Here is a 27,124-nt window from a genome sequence, read left to right as displayed (position 1 = left end):
ACTGCAGAGGAGTTAAGGTTGAATGTAGCCTGTGCTCAGTAAATGGACCTTGAATCTTGATATAAATACTGAGACAGTGTCTGATTCCCAGGCAATAGCCGGATGCTGGTTCCACAGACAGGGGGTGCTATAGAGGAGAGCTCTGTCTCTAGAGGTTCTTGATCTAAGGATATTACAAGGAGGCTGCATCCTGTGAGCAGTGAGAGTAGAAATAGGAGCAGGAGTAATTAAATCAGTGATAAACTGAGACGCAAGGCTGTGTAATGCCCTTGTTGTTTTGTTGTTGTTCAGACTTTGTTTTCAAATATTCTATAGCTCAGGATAAGAATGCTTTTCATTATGTCTTTGCAATTACATTTAATTAAGTTTGCAGCTGAAATGTAACAGTTAAATTGAATAAATTTGAAGACAGAATCCATAGAATACTGGACCCTGACTGGTCAACGATACCAGCTCCTCTAATTCAAATTCAATCAATCAGCTGATGCTCAGCTGACTGCAACCACCCAAAATATTCTGACAGATCATTGCTTAGTTCCCAATATGACAGAATCAGAATCAGCTTTACTGGCCCAGCATGCTCATGCATACAACTGTTTGACTCTGGTTTACAGTGACTTCCAGTATGAACTCAACTGTCACTCAAAACAAAGAGAAAAAACAACAATAATAAAAAAAAACAAAAAACAAAAGCAGATATAAATACTAGAGGTAAGCATGAATGCACAACAAGTTATGTCAGGAGTGTTACAGCTGAACACACACACACACACACATACACTTTAGTAGTGTGTTTAAATATGTATTCCAGTATACATAATGCACAAAATCCTAACTCCACCCGAACTTTTTGATAGTAATCAGAAGTTCCAAATACTGATTATATGTGTCATACTATACAAGTGTTATAGGTTCAATGTCATTTTTGCCACAGGTTCAGATCTATTGCACGCCTCGGGAGATCGGTTGGTGCTCTCCTTGCTCTGTCCCTTAATGAACTGATATTTTGTTCAGTCAATTCAAGCAGTTACAAAGGATCTCCACAATAAACAGGACAAACAGTGGATAACAATATTTTACAATGCAAGGTCATACTCTTTTTTTATCAGCACAGGATTTTTCATTTTAATCTCTTTTTCTACACCCTGTCTGAAGAAAAAAAAAAAACAAACCTTTTAGAAGCTGCAAGTACAAAATTGCTCATTTCTTTTAAAATACAAACTGCCAGTGAGTTGAAGAGTTAATGTGACAGCAACATAAATTGCATGTCCATCATGGGTTTTTAGAGATTACCTGTTCTCAAGTGTTGAGGCATTTTCCTCACATCTCTGCAGCTCTCTGTAATAATAAATAATTTTTTTTCTCCAGCATGTTAATGCAACAGAATGTGGCTCTGCCATTCCCCTGTTTATAGAAAAATGTCCAGCAATTACAATTTTGTTAACTGGGCCTTGTTCACATGGGAAAGAAAAATACCAGCATTCTGGTCACATCTACTGTACAAACAAACAGCAGAGAATAGTTAGACGCACATGTATGTCCATGTCTCCCGACGAGCACCATCCATTTAGCACGGGCACTTTATAACAACCTTTACAGCAATCACAGGCACCTGTGGTTTACTGATTAAGATAACCCATCCACTGACCCTCAGTCTTTTTCATAAGTCAAAAGAGAAAAGGAAGGACAAGGACAAGGATGTTTCTCATCAGCAGAGACAAAAGATACATTAAGAGCAGTCAGAGGGCAGCCAACAATGCCCCTAGGACCATCCAGTTGCTCCAAATGGACCGAGAAGGATTTTCACATACTTGAAACCCACTTGAAGGCCACAGTGATTACCATTTCCCATTTCAGTCATCAGCAAGGCACTCACAGATAAGCAACGGGGGATCTGATCTGGCCAGGTCTGATCTTGAGGCAAAATTCAATCAAATCTCAGTAGTAAACATCTGCGTACAACTCTACAGTTGGATATTAGCATTTGTATTGTGCAGCTCTGTTGTTGACCGAAGCTGCTGTGCCTTATCTGTGAATGCAGGCTTGTCAGGTCTACACCTTGCAGTCAGAGGCTGGTACTGCTTCCTATTCAGGGTTGCAGCACTGGGAGCACACACTTGCATGCTTGGGAGCTCCAATCTCAGACCAAAGGGAAAACAGCATCCCCTCCAGTCTTCTATCCAAACACACACACAAACACACAGGCTCTCCTCCAACATCTAGTACAAACAGAAAGAAACACATTTCCCTCCAAGCTCAACCCACCACTAACTGAACATTTCTAAGCCCTGCAGCCAAGGTCACAGGAATATCAATAGGTCAAACTCTGTGCACCGCTGTACAGTGTCCATTTGTACGCTGGCATCATTTTAATCACTTTTAATGCATGTTTAATAGGTTAGACGTTGCCTTTTATTATTACATTTTAGTATTAAAAGAACTGATGCTGCCTTAAAAATAAAAACAGCCAGTGGCATGTTTTATGTTCACATATTTTTTTTTTCTTATAGTCTTACCATAACTCAAATCACAAGCCAACTTACACCATGTGATTGTAAATTCTTATGAGACAAGAGACAAATTCTCGATATTATAAAAAGATCTTGTTATTATATGAAAACCTCATGTCTGGTTTTATCAATATGAATGCAGCCATTAGCAGGAATGGGAGGGTTACTTTTAATATGCATTCTGTTACACATTACTGAATATGCCCCAAAATATAATCTGTAACATATTCTGTTACATTAACTTCATCTAAATCCTTTACTTTTCGAATACGCTGTTTTTCATAAATATTGGGGTAACACGTTTCACAAAATGAAAAAACGAAAAAAGAAATTTTCTTAATCTGTTCATTTGAATTTGTTTTGCTTTTTTATCCAGATTTCCTGCAGTTCACTGTCACTAGATGTTGTTAAAATGTCATATCAGCAGATGAGACCTAACCAGAGGGAGGTTGATTCAGCGTTACTGTTAAATTAATCAACATGTGATACAATATGATTATGTTTTAAAATAAAATATTCACAGTATTTCCAGGCTGCCTGGACAATTCCAGTGAAGACGGATGTTTCAACTGATTTAACTTTGATGAAAATATAAAATATATAAATGTTAAAATTCTACGTAATCTCCATAGTAATCTGAATATTTTTAAAAAATAACTACAATCCAGGTCCTCCATTACTTACCTGCTAACTGAATGTAGCAGTCATCTCACTTGGATAGTTGCCGCAAATATGAAAATGCCTGTGCATGCTCGGGGCATGCAAGAAGAAAGGTCACAAATACCAATTGCAGGTTAAGAAATGTTTTTTGGAGAAATCCAGAGCTTAATACTACAGACCGAATTAACTGCCTGATTGGAGAAGACCTTATCCAAATTGTATCTCATGAATAAAAGATAAATCCGTCTGAAAGTGAAAACAGCTGTTGAAGAAACTGCATCATTTCAGTCAAAAATGTAGAAGCATCCTGAGGAAACCTGAGCCCGTACCCTGAGATCTGATTAAAACTCTAACAACATGTCTCTTTAATGGCAAATTTTTACTGCTTTTACCAACACACTTGAAGATACCGCAGAGTAAGCTAGTTAATGTCTTTGTTTCAGCTTCTGTCCACTGGAGGGCAATTTCATAAAGCATCACAAAAATGATGAGACCATTATTCAGTTTGAAAGTACTTGAATGTCAAAGAAGAACATAACCTGTATAATGGCAGTACGAATCACGTTCAGCATAACCTTGACTGATAGCAGTATAAAACAAGCCATTGAGCAGGACTGGGACTGCTTGCTTGCTTCAGTGCAGAGCTGAACAAAAATGTGGCAGAGATATTATTAAGATATTATAACCCCAGTTCTCAAAGCACAGGTAGAACCCTCCTCCAGTCTTACAGACAGACTACCTCACTGAAAATTTGCATAAATGCAGTCGGCCATACACAATATATATGGGAGCATACCAAGCTGCCGGCGTCAGCAACAGAGGGTTTGTCTGTGTTTATAGAACTAGGGTTATGATATCATAACCGTCCTTCTCTCTCACATATTCCTTGCCCTCTGCTGGACTGTTTGGGTACAGCACATGTACCAAACACTATGCCAAACACGAAAGTAGTTGACTTTGTCCATGGGCGTCTGCTGCTTACACTCCTGCATTCCTGCACACAGAAACCACAGGATGAACCATTGCAACCAGCATAATCAAACCCCTAAATGAATTGACTAAACCTCCTCAATCACTTAGAGGCCAAATGAACACAATCAAAATCGAGAGTTTCCACATTACCATTCAGTGTGGATTATGGTGGCTCCCTGACATGTAACTGCTGGCCTGAGTCATGGCAGGCAATTCCGCAGGCCCATTGTTTGTTTGACAGCAGCATGCTCCCTCTGACTGCTTTTCTAATAATGGTGTTTATGTACTAGTGCCACAAGGCAAGGCAATGTGGTCATGCTAACAACAGAGGCGCTGGGCAGAGGCAGCGGGTAAAATGGCACATAGTGATGGTCAACAAACAGCAGGCTTACGCACTTATTCTAATTATGAACAGCCTAAATACAATTGTTTGTACATACCATTACTAGGAATTATTTACAGCTAGGCGTACACCTTTGCCCAGTAACTTTTTGTTTTTGTTTGTTTTGGTGTAGATAAGGTCAGTTTCCATGGCAGCATGCAAGAGTTTTGTTCATTCATATATTCAGAAATATTTGTGAGTCAGATTTTTGTAACAACTCTTCTTGAGCAAGCTCATATCCAAGTTGCAGGTTTTAGAATTGCATTGCACTCATCTGGCAAAAAAAGAATAAGAATGTGCTCTTGTTATAACAAGCTATTGGATAAGATCTAATAAGTATTCATTTGTTTTGTTGTTGTTCTTGTTCTTGTAACCAGAAAAGTGAAATTATTTTAGGCCATGATACTGACAAGTGATTTATTAGTACAAGCTAATATTTTTCAAACACACTGCAGTTGGCCCAATGGGAGTTTGGGACTGGGAAATTGCAGCCCAGTGTGCTTAATAGTTTTAAGTATTAGTTTTTAATATTAGTAATGCCAAACTGTGGTGCCTATTTTCAACTTTATAATATCCTATTAAGTGCAACGTGGGCCACCATTATGATTGACAGTTAGGGAGACTCAAGCACTGCTAAATAGCATACAGATTTCATGCTCTTCTGTCTTGGGTGATATATCAGTTGCTGTTGTACATTTATTTTATCAGTTGCTGGGGTACATGTATAATATTTATTTTACACGGAGAGTCATGTGTGCAGTAACATGTCATACGGGGTTAGAAATAGACTGAGGTTTTCCCTCTGTGGATCGAAAATTAATTTGTGCTGCTCTCCTCATGATGAGAAAAGATTTCATTAAAAAAAAAAATCAGAACAAAAAAACAAAATTCTCATTATTATGATAAAACCTGCCAACTGGTTTCAGCAGGATGAATGCACCTCTTTGTAACCAGACAACTGAGTGCAAGTGTGCCTCCTCATTGAGGACATTATTGACCTGCTGGTTGAAAACAGCAGTCGACTCACTCCCATGCCTTTATCAAACATGAACATGTCTTGAGGGACACTGCAGTAAGAAAAGTCATGAATGCTGAGTGGTTTACTGATAATTTTCTATAATTGCTTGATTAGAGGACATTTTCTTTAACTGAACAATCTGAAAAAAACAAAGGTGAGGCTGCCTGGGAAGCAGGGAAAATACATGAAATTATAATTTTAATAATAATAATAATACCATTATTTGCACAGCACTGTTCTCAGATAAAGTTTACAAAGTGTTTTACGACCAAGACAAGCAAAACACCCGTAAATAAGGTCATACAAGCAAAAAGGATAACTGCAAAAGCAAAATCATAATTAGGGTGGAGGCACAAGGACAAAAGCAAAAATCAGCAAAGCAGCAGAGTTCCTTTTCTGATTTAAAACAGAGAAACAATTGCATAGCTTTGTGTTTCACTGCTAAAAAAAGACAAAAATGAAAAGAAATGAAGTGGTGTATTTGCTTCAAAGGTATTTGAAGGCCCACAGCAGAAAAACTATTTTACAGTTTTTTGTTTTATTGTTGTTGAATAGAAAAGTTGATTGATCAAGGTACACACATTGGATTCGTATGTAACATATGTAATCTTTACGCAATCTTTAGGAAATCCTTATCTATTTGTCTATCTATTTTTGCACCATTCCTTAAGCCACTGTGCCAAATCTCCATGCCTTCCCATGTAAAAATTGTTTGATTTGCCACTTCATATGTAGGTATGGAGCTTTATGACATTCAGACGATTTACAATCTATACAAGGCGAAAATGAGTGGACCACTTGAGGTCAACAGGAGGAAGCAAAAGGTCTTCCTTGTACCTTTGGGTAAAAAATGACAGAGATGAAAACTGCTTCTCTTATTGATATTTACAGTAATTTAAGTCGACCAGGGCTGGTTGCTTGTCTATCTTGATTCAGCTATCCAGACTGTTGGTGAGGCTTAGCCAGCAGGCCGGCAGTAAGCCTTGTAAGAGGCTTTCAGTTGCTGAGTGTTGACAAGACCAATCAATAGCCACTGCCTTCTCCCAGGCTTCTTCTTGGATTAGGAAGGGTTTACCAAGATACAGAGTGGAGAAGAGCTTTCTCATAATCAAACACATAAAAGGATGCAGTATTGTACACACAGGGAAATGTCTCCACTACTTTTAATATGTTGAATGCAAGTATCTGGGCTTAATGACATTTGAGTCTCAAATAGGGTTAGGCGGAATTACATGGATTATCACATGAGCTGTAGGCACTATTTTTAAGGAGTCAAGTGCTGAGAGAATTGACAAATGTGATGATGACCCTTTCCAATATTCTGTCTTCTCATCAATCTCTTCTGTATGGGCAAGACTGGAATACTTGAACATTTCAGTATAGTATATCTGTGGCAGCTGCAGCTGGACTTTCACAACATGTGTTTAGAAGCAAAGGTACTCTCAACATTCTACTGTGTACTCACAGTGGACCATCCATCATAATCATGAGTGCATACTGTACATAGCTCAGTGGGCACAGCAGTCTCTTTCTATCTCAGCTGCTGACATTCAGACAAAGCTCTGGCTCCTCAACTCCTCTGCAGGATCCCAATGAAAAACAACAGCAAATGAATCACAGGCAACAGCAGCCCACTTTGCTCCTTCACAGCGTATAAAATGTCAATGCGCACAACAATCCCTTATAATGATGGATGGCACAGAGTTGCTGCTCTGTCCAGAACACAAAGCACTAACTCCACCTTGCACAACGTACACATTTCACACTTCCTTGTTAATATTCCATCAGGTTTCAGGGGAGGACTGGGATCCATGTTGTTATTGTTTTCTGTTTATTTTCAATTAGTGCTATCGAATTAGCACCAAGGCTCGGGCCAAAAAGTGGACCTTCTTATTCCAACATATGCAAGTTGGCCTTTGAGGTAATACAGTTTATCTCCTCAAGATTACACATTCTAGAGCCATTAGCAATGAGGCATTTAGTATTTGATGTTCCCAATAAATGGAACAGCCTGCCTGCATTACGCCACGTTCCTTCAAAACAAAACTCAAGGCCTTTCTCTTTCACAGAGCCCATATGTGGTTATTTGTCTCCCTGTTAGACCACATTTCACTTGGCTAACACTGCACCGCAATACTGTATAGCAGTGCAGTGAAAAAAAATAAAATGTTATGGAGGTTTAAAAGTAATAATAAAAAAAAAAAAAAAAAAAATCAAGAGGCATGACTTAAAGCAAACAAGGTAAACAAACAAAATAAACAATGACAAATCAAGGTGATGGCTGGACACCAGATGGTAATAGAAAACAGCAAATGAAGGAAAATGGTATTACAGAAAAATACTTGTCCCAGAAATAAAGGCTATTAAAATATCTTTGATTTAAGACATGAAATCAGAATGGAAGTTAGAGCATTAGGGTGGGTGTGTGTGTGTGTGTGTGTGTGTGTGTGTGTGAGTGTGGCCATTAGGGTGTAGACGCAGATCTATTTGAGCCAGATAACCCCAACAAAGAAAGTAAGACTTCTGAGAAAGTGATATGAGCGCTTAAAATATCTTAAAGGACTAGTTCACTCCAAAAATATATATCAGTCATTATCTATTCATACCATTTCAGCTGAAACTTCATTCAAAGACACAGTGAGTTTGCCCCCAGAGCTCCATCCCAGGCCTCTTTCAGTCTCAGCTGAGCAGATGTGACTGGTCTGTGATTAAATGATGGGCTTGTTTGAGATGAGCACGTGCTGCATGCAGACCAACTGCATGAGCAAAAGAGATTTCACAGGACAGAGGCTGACACCGTCTTTTGAGCAAGGTGCTGCAGTTGCTCCCCATAGACTGTACAACTTCAAGAATAATGGGAAAACGCTTTGGCTGAGTGCTTATTGTCGGCATCGTAGCACGTCCAGTGGCAACCACATGATGGGTTTTGTACATTTTGAGGCATATAGTATATAATTGGTTTGCATTTCAAATATTTAATATGTTTTTCTTATGTGTCACCCACACTACCACGCCTATATCAAAATTAGGGCTGTCAGCGTTAAAGCGTCATCACAGGGCTGAGCTGACTATTTCATTGTCACGCTGAATCTCTATCCGGAAGCCAGCCACAATACTCTTGTTTGTATCTGCACTTGGTGATGGATGGACCAAAGGGAGGAATTGAAAACAACAAAACGACAAAACATCGTCAAAACAGACACTGTTTTATAGTGGAACTGAGCTGACACTCATAAATAGAGCTGTGGCATCCCTGAAGAAACACAAAACCCAGAAACCTTCCTGCGGCTCTTCTCTCAATCACAGATACTGAGTCTATACAAGTCTGCCAGCTGTCATCAGAAAAAAAAATATATATATATATATATATATATATATTATTGATTGTTGGATTTGCCACCCCCACTTGCATGCTCTTAATGTCAGGGACACAATATGTTTGTTTCTTTAATCACATTAATCGCTTGTTTGTTTGTACGTATGTATGTTTTGTTTGTTTTGTTTTATCCATTAAGCACAGCCCTAGTTGGGTAAACAAGTTGTTCAAAATGTTATAATTCCTTTCTCAGGGCTCCCAGGACCAGGCTCAGCTAGGTTTGCCAAGTTTTGCTTGTGAAAGATAAGGGAACAGTTTAACTTAACTAATTTACTTAACTTTTAAGAGGTTTTTTGAATTGGGTGTTCATTCATATAAAGTACTTTTTTTCCCCTTTGTGTTAATTTTCTTCTTAATCAGAGTCATTATGTTAAAAACTGCTGTGTCTTGAATTGCAAAATATGGCATATTAAGCATGCAGTTAATTGTGATTACCTATTGATTATTATGAGATTAATTGTGACTCAATGACTTAATTGTTTGACCGCCCTAATCAAAAGATAATGGCCTAAAAAATAAACTAGATTTAGAAGTGGCATAAGGGTCAGGGCACTAAACACTTTTGTCTCCATTTTATTAATGAAAATTAAGACATTTGATTCAAATCAGTTTGCTTTGAGGCACTACAGCTGAGAATTTCTGGCAGAATAAGCTGCCAAAGACCAAAATAACAGTTATCCTGCTGTGCATTCATCCTCTATTATTAAGGGTAAATCAATGCTAATTGTATTTTAGCCTCAACAACATGCAACATTTTTACATACTATATACTATCAATATACAAACGTTTTATCATCCATTACTTTACTTACTTAAGTTTTTAGTGACATTTTTACTGACATCCTAGGGGCAACCTGTTCACACATCAGGCTGTTGTGAACTGAAAAATGTCAAAACATCTCTTGGTGATGATGGTGATGTGTGAATAAATATATAAATAAATAGCTAAATGCAGGGATCTACTTCTAAATGTAACGAGAAACATTTCTATTCAGTTGTACTGGGCAATTTCCTATGTCTACCACATGATATATGTAACAGTATTCTCATGATTGAAGCAATTATAAAAGAAGCCATATTTTTTTAAGTTAACAGAAAAAAAAAATCTCTACCAGTTGAGTTCACACTTATGAAGTTGAACACATCATTCCATGATATTTGGTGAATCACACTTTAATACATTACCAAGTCTAGACTGTTTAACTCAACTGAAATCCAAGTGCATCCACCTCATCGGCAACAATACACTCTAATGTAATATTCACCAGTGTTTAGCTGGAGCGGTGAGTGTGCTCTCCGGAGTTGACAAATTGATCTGGCTTGTTGACGCCTCACCTGACAGCACTCCGCTACTCCCAGTGATTTTCCATGCAAGCCAAAAATGGTCTCGAATTGTGCATATAACTGCAAATCAGTTTTCAGTTTAGGGTGAAGTATTCCTTTAACACTCCCTTTGAACCCAGTGTAAGTAATTTCAACGTTCATGCTGGTGTTGATTGTCAGTTTACTTGATTTAAAAATGAAGACAAAGGTCACTAGTTTCCAGTATGGCTGGAAAAATCATTCCTGCTTTTGTCTTTCATTACTGTTCAGAAGTAGAAAAGAAGACATTCTTCTTTGACAGGTTTGTGGCTGTGGAGATTCTAATCATGGGTTTGGTGAGCTGTTCTCTCTCTCTTTGGTCTCAAAGAAGTGACGTTCACTAGGGAGGAGGAAGACCGAGCCAAGGAAGAGGCAGAGGGATATAAAGAATTCACTGAGAGAGATTTCACTTGTTTCTGGCCCCTGAGATTGAGTGCAGAGACAATCTGTGAAAATCCTCTGACTCATCTGCACACACTGGCTATGGTTTATCAGGGTAACAGCACGATTCAGTGACCTGGAGGGCATCCGTTCATGTCTTTCCATGCTTCCACCAAATTTGATGCAGACTATCTGCAGCTTAATTTTGACTTTGGTGACAAGCTTAGCCCTACATAGAGATGGAAATCAGGCAGTTTAGTTGCAATTATGAGGGATGCAATTATTAGCAATTGTGGATGCACATCAGTTACCAATGTATTTCAATTATTTTCCATCAACACAAACAACTTGGTGTATGTACTCTATTTTATTGATTTTCAAACCAGCAGTATAAAAAGTGATAAGTCGAACACCACTTGCTTTTGACGAACCTTCAAGGGATGATGCATCCTCCCATTGTGTGTCAGTATATGAAATAATACACTCATTTGCTAAATAGGACACTATTATTATTATTATTATTATTATTATTATTTTTTAAATGGCAGTTCTGGCAGTTTAAGTGAGGGCTGGAATGTTTTTTTGGCCAGATAAAAATGATGCCATTAGAACTCAGTTGCAAACTTGAAACTGCATCAGATATATTTATCGTGCATAGCTAAAGTTGCAGGGACTTTTGTTTGGAGCCCCCTAATTCCTGGCTGCCAATATCTTTAATTTCACGGGTGACAGGTTTCTGAAAATTTACCAAAGTCCGCACGTCCTGGTTAGGGTCCAGATTTGAAACCCAAAAAGGCCATTATGCCATGGGTAAGGTTTGATGAAATGCAAAATAAACAATATGATACATCTTGTGAATGGCTGGTCCAAGTGGTGGGAGATGACATGTTTCAGCTTTTTCTCATTTCTAGTGTTTTGTTGTAAACACACCTCTAGCTCTACTTACCTCCAAATGGCCAGTTGATGATGATGCAATACATATGCAGTTTTCTTCTCACATTTTTACCCGCAAGAAATTAAGTTAGATGAGAAAGAAAGAAAGAAAGAAAGAAAGAAAGATAGAAACATGTTTTTGAAAATCTGAAAAACTAATTTGCACAAAACAAGAACTTTCTGAGGGTATGTCACTGTCTTGCGTTGACCAAGTATAAATCTTGTATTCTGGAATGAGTGGTGACCTGGGGTTATTTTCTCACACCAGTAGTCTGAGCAGCATAACTTCACAAGATGTTATGGGGCTTTACAGACCCAAGAAACATCCTGAGTTGCATGAAATGTTTAAGATGTGGTGGATGAGAAACGCACACAATAGTAGTATTCAACACCTCCACGCTCTCAACAAGTCTTCTAAAAATGCCCGATGAATTAAAATGAGCAAAGCCAGAGGTGGCCATGACCTTTTAAAGATCTATGGACACATTACTAAGGCATTTATCATTTTCTAATTAAGTTATGTGACAAAAACATATCTTGTGTGCCCATAGTCTGTGGTGAAATGGGTCTCTATCAGTATGAAATTATTACAAAGCCATGTTTAATTAATGAAAATATGACCCATGTGTCAGAGCTAATATATCAAAGAGAACCATGCTTTAGTCACAGGCTATTTGGTGGCAATGGTTAACAGGGAGAAGTATGCATTTTTAACTTGAAAAAATATTCATTGTCAAAGAACTTTTTTTTTTTTTTTTTTTTTAAGTCATGACTAAACTTTTAATTACAAGTTCAAAGATGAATCTGATTTGCCTAATTAAAATCTCTTGGGATTTGTTGTTTGGTTGTTTGGTGAATATTTGTATTTTTGTGTGAAAATATTATGACATTTAAAACTATATAAGAGCGAGCAGTAGGGGAAAGAAAATATCACCTGCACAGAGCACTGCTTGTAAATTAGTGGCCAACATATTGCTCTCCATTTCAGTTCCTACCCTTTATTAAATATAAATTACAATGGAAATCATTTCCTTTTCAAACTTCTTTTGGCGCTGTTGTGTGACCAAGTGCAACAAATATTCGTAAAACTTAAAGACAAAGAACTGTCTACCTATATAGCACCCACATAATGTGTAGTTTGTTTATGCCAGCTGCGGGAGGCAAGGGCTGAGTTGCTCCTCCTGGGTCTGGGTGAGTGATTCTTTGTATTATCTCTAACATGAACTCAAACACAGGATTGTTCACCTACTACAAACCAACTCCACATATGTTGAGTTGTCCTGGAAAGCATGTTGCCTCATGTTTCTTAAGAGTAAAGATTTAAAAACAACAACAACAACAACAACAGCAACAACAACACAAAAAATCACTACATCTAGTCTCCTCAGATGACGCCTCAACACCTGCCAGTTGTCCTCAGGCTCCCCTGATCCTACAGTGGCTTCCATTTTTTCAAGCTTGCTTAAGGAACTGGGAGTGACTGCTTACTTACTTAAGGCCCATTTCCACCGCAGGAACTTCGGGGTAATTTTACGGGGCCGTGGCCGTTGTCGCGTGTCTCCACCGCCAGAACTGTCGAGTCAGGTCCACCAGTGTTAATTTCATCAGCTATTTTCAATTTAGTTTTAGTCTTAGTCTAGTGTCAAATGCCCTTTTTACTTTTAGTCATATTTAGTCAACTTGAATTCTTTTTTGTTTAGTCACATTTTAGTCGACGAAAAGTCTTGGCATTTTAGTCTAGTTTTAGTCGAAGAAAATCCAAAGTATTTTAGTCTAGTTTTAGTCAATAGTTTTAGTCAATATTCTTTTTTAGTCTTTGACCTGCATCATGTTGGCTTTTTTTTTTTAATTTAACAATATATATTTTTTTTTAATTATTAATTTAAAAATGTAAATTACTTATCAAACAGACCTAACAATTCGGCTACCAATGAATGAGCAGTAGTATGCATGTGATAACATAGATTGAAAAATAAGCCGAAGTGATCCCTCTTCTCTGAATAGACAAGCTAAGCCAGTGTGCTGCTTTTAGCCAGTGACTTCAGACTTCAGACAGCGCCACACACACGCACTCCGGCATGAGCACACAGCAGCGCTGGAGGAGAAAAACTAACGCGCATCCAATTAATGCACTTTCTGGATTGTAATTTAAAAGTCTATGACGAAAAATATGACTGATATCGATGTACAGTCCGGGCCAGCGTTGCGTTCAAGTGCAACTCCAAAAAGGAGGACAAATAAGCGTCCGGCTTGAGGCTGCGCCGGACGCCGGACAAGGCATTTAAATTCCGGACTGTCCGGCCTAAATCCGGACGTATGGCCACCCTACCCCCAAATACTACCAGGAACATTTTGGTGGAAATTGGTTTTTAGAAATGCTCTAACCAAACCCATTTTGTTTCACAATCATCTTAATACAATGTTGTTCTGTACAGTACTGTACTGATGTTCTGTACAGTATCCAGTTTATTTAAGGACACTAAGTCCACTCAAAGGAAAAGGTATTTCTTTTTTTCCCCAATATTTCTTTATCGAGCATTCAGAAATCACATACATCCTATATGATACATTTGCAGCTCCTTTTTGGTTACTCGTGTGGTTATTCATTGAAGTCTATACTGAGTCAAGAAGAGACTAGGGCACAAGAGTAATGTTTTACAAAACATAAGGATATTGTTCAAGGATAGAAACAGAGATTTAGCAGGAAAAAAAAATACAAAAATAATTTTAAAAATACAAAAAAATAAACATAATAAACAAAAAACATACAAAAAACAAAAACAAAAAAACAAAACAAAAAAAAAAGCAAAAACAAAACAAAGTAACAGCAAGAGCAGTGCCAAGTTATCATGGGTTACTTAATCTGTTCAGCCTCTGCCCCAACTTGAAACAGGCCTGGTCAACCACAAAGCATGCACGGGACAACTCTTTCCTCTCTCCAACTTTTATTTGTCATTGGAGGAACATCAGGTTGAAAACCTTCAAATGAAACAGAAATCTACAGTCACCACTTTCAAAGAAATAATATTTTAACCCATTTAAATATTTTAAGTAATTAAATTTGAACTTAAATGGTTTTAAAGTAGGCTACATATTTGCTATTACACACATTTCATTATCATTTACTGTCAAATCAATTTTAACCTTAAAGAATGACAATATGTAACCCGCAGAATTATACTTAAGCAGAAACCATAATCCAAAAGAAAATCAAATCCAAGCAGGCAAAACATAGTAAGCATTATCAAACATAGTCCATATAATTAATCCATTCATTCCAGTAGCGTCCTTGTGGTATGATCCAACTGAACAATGTTTCCCTTCGTTTGCTGAATCCACTCTGCTGTTTGCTGAATCCACTCTGAGGTTCAGAGTGATTCTGCTGGAGCAGTGCAGGCAGGTGATCTCACTCAGCTAATGACTGCTGAGGTAGAGTGATTCTGCTGGAGCAGTGCAGGCAGGTGATCTCACTCAGCTAATGACTGCTGAGGTAGAGTGATTCTGCTGGAGCAGTGCAGGCAGGTGCTCTCAATCAGCTGATGACTGCTGATCAGCAGGGTTTCCCTCTCCTCAACAGGGACACTATGCATGGCTCCATTCAGCCTTCAGGGGGCATCCTTCCTTTGGGCTGGCTGATTTATTTGAACCCTTGACCTTGAACTTGACACCTCCCACTTGAGCTCCTGGTTCTTGAACCCAAGGAGGTCACAGCCGTCTAGTTCTGGTGTTGGAAGAGCTGAATTAATTGAGTAGTAGCATTTTCCACCTTTTGTCCATCCTCTCCATCTCCTGTATCTCCAGTGTTATTCTGTTCTTCTGCAGGAAGCAAGACGACTATTCGCCTGACGTCTCTGTGTAGAATCGTTGCAGGGATTTGGGTCTTTGCTTTACCAATCCTTTTGACAGGTTTCACAGAGGAGAATGGGTAGCTTGGGAAAGTTCGAACATTTACATCCCTCACGACTCCCTTCTTGTCGGCGTTGACACTAACAACTCTGGCAAGCCTATACTGGCTCCTTAAGGCATTTTGGTCAGCTACCCAGACAACATCTCCAACGGCAACATTGCGCTCCCTTGTGTGCCACTTACTCCTGACAAACATGTTGGGTCCAGCCAACTGACTCCACTTCTTCCAGAACTTGTTAACTTCGGCCTGGATCACTTTTAGCCTCTTGTAAGAGTATCCTTCAAAGTCGAAGCTTCCTGGGTCTCCCTTAAGTCCAGCTCTACCTAGCAGTAGAGAGTTTGGGCTGAGGTATTCTATACAGTCCTCTCAACTCTGAGTCCTGGCATCTATTGGCCTTTCATTAGCCAGGTTTGCTTCCATGTAAAGGTACGTTTGAAATTCTCCCCATGTGAAGATTCCATTCCCTCCTAGGTTGTGCAGGGCTCTTTTCACTATCTGAACAGCTGCTTCCGCAGCCCCATTCCTGTGAGGTGAGTCTGCTGGGTGGATCTTCCAGCTCCAATCTGTTCCATGTTTGGTGGCCTCATTCTCTAGTTCTGATTTCTCCAACCGGTCCAGAAACAGGTAAAGTTCCTTTAGGGCAGGCTTGGCTCCCACAAAGTTCTTCCCAGGGTCCGACCACAGCTTTCTTGGATGCCCTCTCAATGCTGTGATTCTTTGGTAGGCCAGTAAAAACCCTTCAGTTGACTGGTCCCCAACAACATCTGTGTGTATGGCCCTTGATGCCATACAGCAGAAAACAACGCCCCATACCTTGAGCTTCACTCTCTTTCTCACTTCGTCCTTCACTTCATATGGTCCGAATAGATCTACTGTTGTGAACTCAAATGGTCTGGCTGGCCGTGTTCGCTCCAGTGGAAGGTCGCCCATGATCTGTTGGCACCTTCTTGCTCTAGCTCTTCTGCATATCACGCAGCTGTCAACAACTTTCTTAGCCAACTTTCGGCCCCTTACAACCCAGGCTTCTTTCCTCATCCGTAGGAGTGTTCCAGCTACGTCCTCGTGGTTCACTTTGTGGGCATCCTGAGCTAGAAGTGTTGATATCCAGGCTTCATAAGGTAGGATCGGGACTGCAGTTTCCTCTTGATTGAAGATTTGGATTCTTCCGCCACATACTAGCAGTCCCGATTCCATTTCTTTGTATACAACCAGTCTGTTGAGGGTAGTGTCATGAAAGGTAACAGCCTCCTGGGCTGCAAGGCAAAGGTCTCGAAATGCATCTTTGCACTCTCCAGCAGACAGTACCATTTGTTTGGCTTTGGTCTTTGCCTCCTCCTTTGGTGGAATGACCTCCCACTTTGCTTTACTGACAGCTGTGCCCTTCCTCCTCCACTTTGTAGCAGCTCTCCACACCCAGGCAATGCCTCTGACCAGTTTGGTCAAACTACTGAACCTCCTTTCATCCACAAGTAGCTTAACTGCAGAGCCAGCTGGAGGTCTGCGGATTTGAATGTTTCCTGACCTGTCCGAAGGTAGTGGATGAATTACAGGTTCATTGAAATCAGGAGTTTGCAGTGCAGCACTCTGGTTTCTCCTTGCCTGGGCTCTAGTCAGTACTGCTGAGAAAGCCTTCCTTTGGAGTTTATCTATGCTCTCCTTGGCATTAGCTGCAACCTCTTTAGCTGACTTCTTCAGCCACTCCTCCACTGGCTGCCTCAGAAAATAAGGTCCATTTTGCCATTCTGAAACCTCGTTGAGATCTTCAGGGGACGCCCCTCTTGTTATAATGTCAGCGATGTTCACATCACCGGGAATCCACCACCAGTCCTCAAGCGATCCAGCCTTTTGGATTTCACCAACCCTGTTTGCAAAAAAGGTCTGGTATCCATAACTGTCTCGATGAATAGCCCCCAGCACAGTTTGGCTGTCCAAAAGGTGGAACCATCGTTCTATCTCCATTCGGCTATGCTTTTCAATGTATCTTCTGAGCCGGGTCGCAAAAACTGCACCACAAATCTCTGCCTTGACCGGCTCCCCTTTTTGGTCTAGTGGTGTGAGCTTTGCCTTGGATTCAACCAATCTGACCTGGATACCTTGCTCTGTTTCCCACCTGAGGTACACCACAGCTCCAAAGCTCTTGTCACTACCATCAGAAAATGTGACTCCCCACGGTCTTCCAACCCAGCCAGCTGGTGTGAGGCTTCTATGGAAAGTGATCTGGCCAAGACGCACATACTCCTCAAACAGTTTGATGGCTTCCTTCCTGAGGTCTTCCGAAAGTGGCTTGTCCCATGTGTCTCGGGTCAGACTTCCCCTTTCAGCCTCTTGGAACGCTTTCCTAACAAGTATGGCTCCTTTCTGCTTGGTAGGTGAGACTAAGCCGATGGGGTCATAGAGACCAGCTACTTGACTTAATAGCTCTCTTCTGGTTAGTGGATTAGGAGTCTTCTCTCTCACTTCCCCTTCAAGGAGGTCTTGACCCGTTCTTATTTTCTTTCTCCTCCTTGAGAAGTTGATCGAGGATATCATGTAAAGCTTGTCCTCCTGGACCAGGTATCCTATCCCTAGGGCTCTATTTTCACCCTCTGCCATTTGATTGGGAAGTATTATGATTCCATCTTTTCCTGTTGATTTTCCTGATCCAGGCTTTCCTGCCTCCAGGTTCATCTGCCTCCCACTTTGCCCTGACCGGATCCACGGCTTGAGGAAGAATCCGCCAGCTCTCAGGATTTCTTCCATGCCCTTTATGGTCTTTTCCAGCCTTTCTGGGTCATTATGGGACGTCAGGATATCATCCACGTAGCTGTCCTCCTCTAGGACTCTACGCTCCTCCTCTAGGTGAGTAAACATTGGCAGCCTTGCCGTCTCTCGCATAGCCAGCTGTGCTATGCATCCTGCTGGTCGATCACCCATGTTAACTCTAGTGATCACATACTCTCCGATCTCCTCATCCTGAGTATTTCTCCAGAGGAATCTGTGGAGGTGCATCTCCCGGTCTTCCAACCACACAGAATTATACATCTTTTTGATGTCCCCTAGAGCTGCAAACCCTCCTCTCCTGAACCTGAGTAGGACTGCTCTGATTGGATTAAGGACATCAGGTCCTTTTAGCAGGAGATCATTCATACTCCGCCCCTTGAATTTTTGGCTGCTGTTCCACACGATGCGTATTGGTGTTGTCAAAGAATGGGGGTTTGGTGCTACTAAGTGGCTCACATACCATACCGCTCCTTTCCAACTGTTAATACTCTCCTTGGTGAGTTTTTTGGCTGCTCCTCTTGCCACCATTTCATGTATTTGAGTCATGTAGGCGGCCCACCACTTGGGATCTTTCCTGAGCTGTTTCTCTGTCCTCAGAAAGGTAGCCTCCACCCCACTCCTGTTATTGGGAAGAGATGTTGGGTCTTCAATCCAGGGATACTTTGAGTCCCAGTGTGGAGCATCACTGTGAGCATCTGCTTTTACATATGTGAGGCCTTGTTTTATAATTTCAAGCTCCTTCTCCTCATTCAGCGTCATTTCCTTTCCTCCTGGTTGACAACTACCGCAGCGACATCCACCACACTTCGGCTCACAGGCTGCTCCTATGCTGTCCCATTTCCACCATTCCAGAAACTCTCTGCCAGCAACTGCGGTCTCAGCCTGCCTCTCACCAGTCTCAATGATCTCTTCATATTGCACAACCGCTGTTCTCATTGAGCGAGCGAAGTGTGTTTCAGACTGATGTGCTGCCATGTCCACCTCCTCAAAGAGATCCGGATGAGCTCCTCCTACAGCTTTTCCTAGTGGGCTGTCCCACAAGACGAGGTCCCCAACGACCTTCACTCTCTGTGGGGCAAGTCTACCTTCCCAGTGGCTGATAAGTAGGTCGATGCTCTCTGGTCTCTTCAAATCCTCCAACTCAGTTTCTGGGAAAAATTTCTGCAACTGTTCAGGTTTGATGACTTTGTGGACTTTGGCTATTTCATTTAAACCATAGCAGACAAGTTCATGAGCTCGTTCTGTCCCTCTGGGTGTCTTGATTCTTACCCTGAGTAGATAACGTCTGGTGTTAACCTTCATAGCCATTTCTCCAACTCCCTGGATGACTAAAGTGATTTTTTCACTTCTCAGCTTCAGTCTTTCAGCAGCTCTGTGAGTGATGTAATTGGTGTCTGATGCTAAGTCAAGCAGGGTTCCAACCTTCTGACCTGCATTGGCGGTGACTTCTAGCAGCATCATAATAACTGGTAGCTCTTTCAATCCATTTGCCTCCATTAGTCCCAACTGATCCTTCTCTGTAGAGTTTGTTATTGCAGTCATGTTTGTAAAAGTTCGCATTTGCATTGCAAAGTTGCATTTTTCTGCCATTTCTGGGGAGAGTTCAGCCATGAATTTTTCCTGTTCTTCTGTAAGCTTAGGCTTTTTCCTGCTGTCAATCCCACCTTTGTCTTCCTCACCACTCCTGGATTCTCCCCTTGGACAGAGAAAGAAATGGTGATCTGCCGAGCCCCCCTTCCTGCAGTGTTTATTTCTGCACAGATAGGTGCCTATACATTCATCATCTTCTCTATGACATCCCAAGCACCTTTTACATGCCCCCAGCTTCTTGACAGCATTTAATTTCTCAGTCAGTTTCAGTATCTTGAACCTCTTACAGAAGAAAACTTTCTCTCTGTGCTTTTCATCTCCACAGACAACACATCCTTCCTTCTTCGTGGAATGTGTGGAAGCAAATTTTCTTTCAAATTTCCTCTCTTGCCTTTCTGGCTTCTCAGTTACGCCAAGCTGCTCCAATTTTTCCAGAATTTCTTCCTGAGTTTTCAGGAAGTTAAGGAGGCTATCAAAATGATTGTCTGGTCTGACATTATTGCGGGGGTTCACCATAAACACAAGCCAGTCTTTCTTCACAGTGTCCAGTAGCTTGCTTTCAATTGACTTAATTATCAGTGGGTTCTTGATGGCACCCGTGTTTCCAAGCTCTGTGAGGTCAGCCACAGCCTTTTCAACAGTTTGGATTAAGTCAATAACCTTTCTTGGCTGATTGGCTTTTAAGGCGGGAATCTTCTCCAGTTCTTCAATTATCTCCAAGGCAATTGTAGACTTATTTCCAAATCTGTTCTCCAACACTCTAAACATGTCTTGAGCAGTGTTGTATCTTGACAGTCGGAGGTCTCTGGAGATTTTCTCATCAATGCTGTGCAGAAGTTGCATTTTTTTTCACTTCCACTGAGCCGGTGGGCTCTCCCTGCTTTTGCAGATTCTCCCAGTCCCGTTTCCATCGGTGAAATTCTCCTTTACAACCATAAAATCTGGGCAGACTAGTGGGCTTTATTCTCACAATGGGTACAGCATGTGTGGTTGGTGTGGTTGCTATGCCTGCTGCTGCTGCTGACACATCTGCAGTTTTCTCCTCCTTTGCAACCCTTTGTGCTATTGCAAATGCTGCTCTTTTAGTTTCAAGCTTGTTATTGATCAGTTTAAGATCCTTCACTCGGCTTTCCAGATCAGGTTTTGCTTCAGCTGGAATCCACATCTCCCAAGCTGCTAGGCTTTTAATAGCTTCTTGAACCAGCTGTTTCATAAAAGTCATCTGCACATCATAGCCATCTTGATTTACAGCAGCAACTGGCATTGCAGCAGCATCCTCACAGGCTTTCTCTGCTTCTTGGATTGCAGTTTTCAGTTCATCCTGCCCATAGCATGACCATAATTTGGATCGAACCAGCTCCCTGACTTCATCCAGTTTTGAGTGACAATCATTAAGTGTTTTCTCCAGGTCAGCCTCCTGTTGCTTATCAAGCTCTTCTTCTTTCCCTTCAACTTCGAGGTCTGCTAGTAAACCAGCTTTATAATCATCATTTGCTTCACCAAGTTTTCTTGCTTCACAAGTGAGCTTTTTGAACTCCTCTTGTAGTTCACTCTTAGCCATGTCTTGTGCACCTCTGATGATGACATTAGCTGCTTTGGTGAAAGCACTTTTAGCCACGGTCCTTTCTTTCTTGAGTTGGCTCACTGTTTTCCCAAAAGCTTCCTCTGCCATTTTGTGGGGATCAACAGTTTATAATCAAGTCCAGTTTCCCTTCTGCTGTGACAGCTTGCTTTTGACTTTAATCAGGCCTTTAATCCTTTGTCTTCACTGTCATGCATTGGTTTTCAACTGTCAAGTTATCATGGGTTACTTAATCTGTTCAGCCTCTGCCCCAACTTGAAACAGGCCTGGTCAACCACAAAGCATGCACGGGACAACTCTTTCCTCTCTCCAACTTTTATTTGTCATTAGAGGAACATCAGGTTGAAAACCTTCAAATGAAACAGAAATCTACAGTCACCACTTTCAAAGAAATAATATTTTAACCCATTTAAATATTTTAAGTAATTAAATTTGAACTTAAATGGTTTTAAAGTAGGCTACATATTTGCTATTACACACATTTCATTATCATTTACTGTCAAATCAATTTTAACCTTAAAGAATGACAATATGTAACCCGCAGAATTATACTTAAGCAGAAACCATAATCCAAAAGAAAATCAAATCCAAGCAGGCAAAACATAGTAAGCATTATCAAACATAGTCCATATAATTAATCCATTCATACCAGTAGCGTCCTTGTGGTATGATCCAACTGAACAATGTTTCCCTTCGTTTGCTGAATCCACTCTGCTGTTTGCTGAATCCACTCTGAGGTTCAGAGTGATTCTGCTGGAGCAGTGCAGGCAGGTGATCTCACTCAGCTAATGACTGCTGAGGTAGAGTGATTCTGCTGGAGCAGTGCAGGCAGGTACTCTCAATCAGCTGATGACTGCTGATCAGCAGGGTTTCCCTCTCCTCAACAGGGACACTATGCATGGCTCCATTCAGCCTTCAGGGGGCATCCTTCCTTTGGGCTGGCTGATTTATTTGAACCCTTGACCTTGAACTTGACAAGCAGGTTGACTGGGATATCTCACCCTCACCCACCCCTTATCCCTCCCTCACAAAGTCCCTTACCCTCCCACGAAGACCTTGACCTTGACTTTATACCCTGTCTGACACTGTGCTTGTATGCTAGAAAGCTGACTGCTGGGTTGGATTCGTATTTGCAAGATATGATATTAAGGGTAGCCAAGTTTTATCGAAGTCTGTCTTTCAGAATGTGTCTTATTCTTTCCAGATGGAGTGTGCTAATTATTTCCTGTAGTCACATCTTAGGGGTTGGGGCATTCACACTCTTTCATTATGTGAAAATCAGTTTTGTTTTTTGTTTTTTTTTTTTCAGGAAAAATTATTTCTGCAGCCTTCATTGTAGGCACATACATTACATGAATATTACATCACAGCATGGATGAAATTTTGATTTCAGAGGTGGGGGGGGTGTGGGAGGGGAGGGTGGGAGTTGGGGGGGCTTGAACTGCTTGAGGACCAAAACTGCCTTTTGAAAAAGTGAAGGGTACATGCCCCCGTCGTGCAATTACGTCCGTGCATTACAGTGATTGCTGGATGGAATGTATTATTATTGGCTGAAGGACATAATAGAGATTGTCCACTACAACAGACAAGACTGCCCACCATAAAACATTCAAACACTGTGGAAAATAGCTTTTGGCTGTTTTGTACTTGTGTGCTTTTGTACATTTGTACTTTTGTACTTTTGTATTGTTTAGCATTTGCCTATAAGGGAAATGCCTGAGAAGTTCCAGTACTTGTAAGCAAATAAAAAATGTATTAGAAACTTAAGAACTTATAGCAGTTTTTGTCTGGGAGCTTATCTTGTTCTAGCTCCAGCCAATCAGAAACCAGTATGTAGGTGGGCACCAGTTTTCAATACTCAACCCTTATGTGAAAATATGGCTGTAAATGGAAAAATAATACAGTATGAAAATAAAATAGGTAAAGGTTAAAGCTCTTATGCCTTACTGATTTCTCTTATCAAATCTGCTATAGCCTACCTGTACCAATTTCAAAGGAGGAGATGTAGATAAAGAGAAGCAGTGAAGTTAGAGGAGTATTTTTAACATCTGAGACATTTGAGATGTGAAATGTTCAAAAGGTGTTGAAACTCAAACTCAGGAAGATGGCTTCAATATTTTGCGCATTCAGGGACGAATGCACAAAGAATTGATTGCAGATGCTGATTGCACCATAAATTGCGGACCCATTTACAAAAGATATTGCATTAATGATATTACAGCGCAAACATGCCCATAAAGTTTTGCAGCTGAGAGCAATTTGCCCTTGTTTTGCGTCTGACGGCAATTAATTATAGCAGGAAAAGTATAAATGTTGCCTTTGCAGCAAAAACACAGTAGGCAGGCTCAATGTCATCCTTACTTTCATCAAGTATAGCAAGGATTGTTTGACCTGACACCCTGTATCTGGAAATAATTTCGGTCTCAGTTAAATCAAAAGTGATATTCCCCTTTCTAAATTGCCGCTCTTGAGTATGCCTGGCATGACAGTGCCTTTGCCTACCCGCAATCACTGCTGCCACAATCACTGGAAAGTCTGCACCGTGCACCGTGGCGCTATTTGCTTGGTAGCGCAGTTAGGGATGCGTTTGATGCACATGCACCTTCAAAAGTGCTTGTGCATCACACAGTTTCATTTTGTCATCTTTTGCACAGGTTTAGTGGACGCAAAAGCCACGCAATCCTTTTGTGAACGCGCCCCCCGGTATACAGCACCTCCCTTTGTTGGTTTTGTTCTAAAGATGCGTTTTAAACCTGTGCTATCACAGATCTGACCAGTATCACTCTGTCTGATCGTAACCAGTAAACACATGAACCTATATAGTGTAAGATAATAGCAACACTGAAAATCACAAAAGCCCTGATTTCATACCTCTGATGATCATACTAAACTCATAATTAACCCAAATCAGATGAGAAAGTCAATCACAGGGAGAGTGGCTGTGAAGTATGGATAATGGCCTGGTGATTTTTTTAATGCAGAGGTCAGATACCAGAAGCTACAGTCTATTCCTCATGCTGAGAGCTCTGACGCACAAATGGCAGTTAATGGAGAGTACAAAGTGCACTAGAATTACCTCATTTTCCTGTCACAAGGTTATAATCACTATAGCATTTTCCCTAGCATGGACAGTATAATTTAAGCCTGTCTTAAGATACAGAAGGCACAGGAGCAGGGAGAACAATAAACTTGCAAAGATATGTGATTTAATACAGTATGTTATGGTATGGATAACAGGACAATAAGAGCTGGATGCATACTGAGTAACACATAATTAGCTAGCACTCTGGTGAAAGAACACACCAGTTACATTGCTATCATTTACAGTTCAAAGAGTCAGAGGTTTTATTTTAGTCTTTTATTCTTCTATGTTTGCTAAAACAACAAGACAAAAGAGATCTATCCTTTGTCACTGGGACAAAAAAGGTAACATTTTTCCAGGAACTTCTCTTGAATAAAAAAAAAAAAAAAAAAATCAGAATGAGTAATGAGATATTCAGTATCGTTTCGCAAGGTTGAAGGGAAATTTTCTAATTCCCTCAAATCTGTGATGTCACATCAGTTATACAGCTTCATAGGGAAAAGGCACAAACTGAGACACTGTGAATTGCTGTGGTTTTTCAAAAGATCAGACATTTTAGGTAGAATAAAAACACACTCTTAAACCACTGCAAGCCTTTCAGTATGCCTCAAGTGTTTGCCTTAAGTTTAATTTATACTTGTGTGTCAAAATGCCACCGTAGCTGCACCATCGGGGTCAGCGACTCCTGTCCACACAGGCTGCTGCCGTAATTTAAGTGCACTTCTCCAAAAATGCAACAGCGTGTAGGGCAATACAGAACCACAAGATCCGTGACTGGTCGGCGAGACTGCTTTGTACTGCTTCAGTGCTGATTTCCACTGAGTGTGAAGACAACATGTTGCTGGTTTGCATCTTTCTTCAACTAGATTGAACTGACGAGGTCTTAAAATATGTGCTGATAATGCCAACTCATCCCCAAATTATTCAGACTGCAAGGTGCCACTGAATTCATGATGAAACAAAGTATCACTTTGAACACAGTCCATGTGTCAGAGAGTGAACTCTTTGTTTCTGATAATGCAAACAAGATTGCCGCTGTTTTTATTTGTGCCTCATTAGCACTGTTCAGCACACAAGTATAATTTGACCTTTAATCCATTTTTATTATCATACGAAATAAGGACAAGAATACAGATTAAAAAAAAAAAAATGGATTAAAAAATCTACTAAAAGCCTTGAATTAATTCAAGTGTGTGTTTTTTTCTACCTAAATAGAGATTAAAACTAGACAGGATAACTATCAACTTTTTTGACAATGATGTTTATGAGGGTTTAAAAAAAAAACTGATTTGTGACTCATTTATGTATAACATCAGTCTTCTGTTCATTTTCAGCAAAACAGCTCTAAGCTTTCTTGACTCTCCTCTTCCTTCAGATTATACAAATCACGTAACAACAGCAACAACAAGTAGGATAGCAGGGATGAAAAAATACATTCAGCTAATGGTTCTGGTTTAATGGTTAAAGTTTGATATTATTGGAATACTTGTAATACTTCAAAAAGAAATCCTTTTCATTTCTGTTGAAAAAAGAAGTCCAAGCCATAAACAGGATGACTACATGTTAATGCAAATTAAGTGTAAAGGTTCTTATGAGCTTCTTAACACCAGTTCAGATAAAAACAATCTCATCCTTACACAAAGTTTAATACTATGAAAAACAATAAAATATACATCTGTGCCATCAGGGAAATTTCTTACTTCAAAAGTAATGCATAGAGAAACAATTTTGTTTCAAGAAGCTCTGAAACAAGATTTGGTTCTTTTTCGTGACTGTGAAAGTGGGATGTTTAGCCTTTCAGCAATTTCATCTTTGCAGGTGATAACTGCACTATTCCGTTGTGGCTTAGTTGCATATAGTGCAGTGTGTTGCTGCCATTACCTGGAGAGCAAGCCTGTCACAGTATTCGTAAAGAGTCTCTCTCATCAGTTGTCTTTTTTTTTTTTTTTTTTTTTTTCCTTAACTGGACCCAAAATTGCTGCCATCTTGTCTCCTACTACATCTACACAGCACCGAGTTCGGCTGAGTTCACCAAACTAAAGCCGTCTAGTAATAAAATGTAATGCACCACTCTGAATGTCATTTCTTAACCATTAGATGGCAATCTGACTGAAATCAACTTTTCAACTTCCTACTCAGCACTAGACATCATTTAAATTGTGCTTCAGCTCTCATGTATAGCTCAGATCCTTTTTGGCCATGTACAGCCCAATTATATACCAATAATAAAGAAACTAACATATTTCAGTCATCAAACATATGCACCAGAGGAACTCATGTACAAGGTAAAGCTATATGCTTTTTGTCATATATCTCAGAAGACATATGTTTCCTCAACAGTTTCATATAAACCCAATGTAGCCAAATATATGGCCATCTAGATCTCTTTTAAATATTTAACCAGCATAAACTTGTGCAGTAGTTTGTTTGTTTTTTAAGAGGTTTCATTAGATCCCTATTGCATAGTGCTCCTTTATAATGATAAAAATGTAATCACATTAAACAGTTGTCTTGTATTCTTCACAACAAATGTGATGAACCTAAACTTATTTAATAAAGTTATGATTATTAATAGCAGAGGCAGTATTGCCAGCAGCAGAAACAGATGG

The sequence above is a fragment of the Myripristis murdjan genome, chromosome 3 (assembly GCF_902150065.1).
Source record: "Myripristis murdjan chromosome 3, fMyrMur1.1, whole genome shotgun sequence".
Lineage (NCBI taxonomy): Eukaryota > Metazoa > Chordata > Actinopteri > Holocentriformes > Holocentridae > Myripristis > Myripristis murdjan.
Note: the sequence above shows the minus strand (reverse complement) of the source record.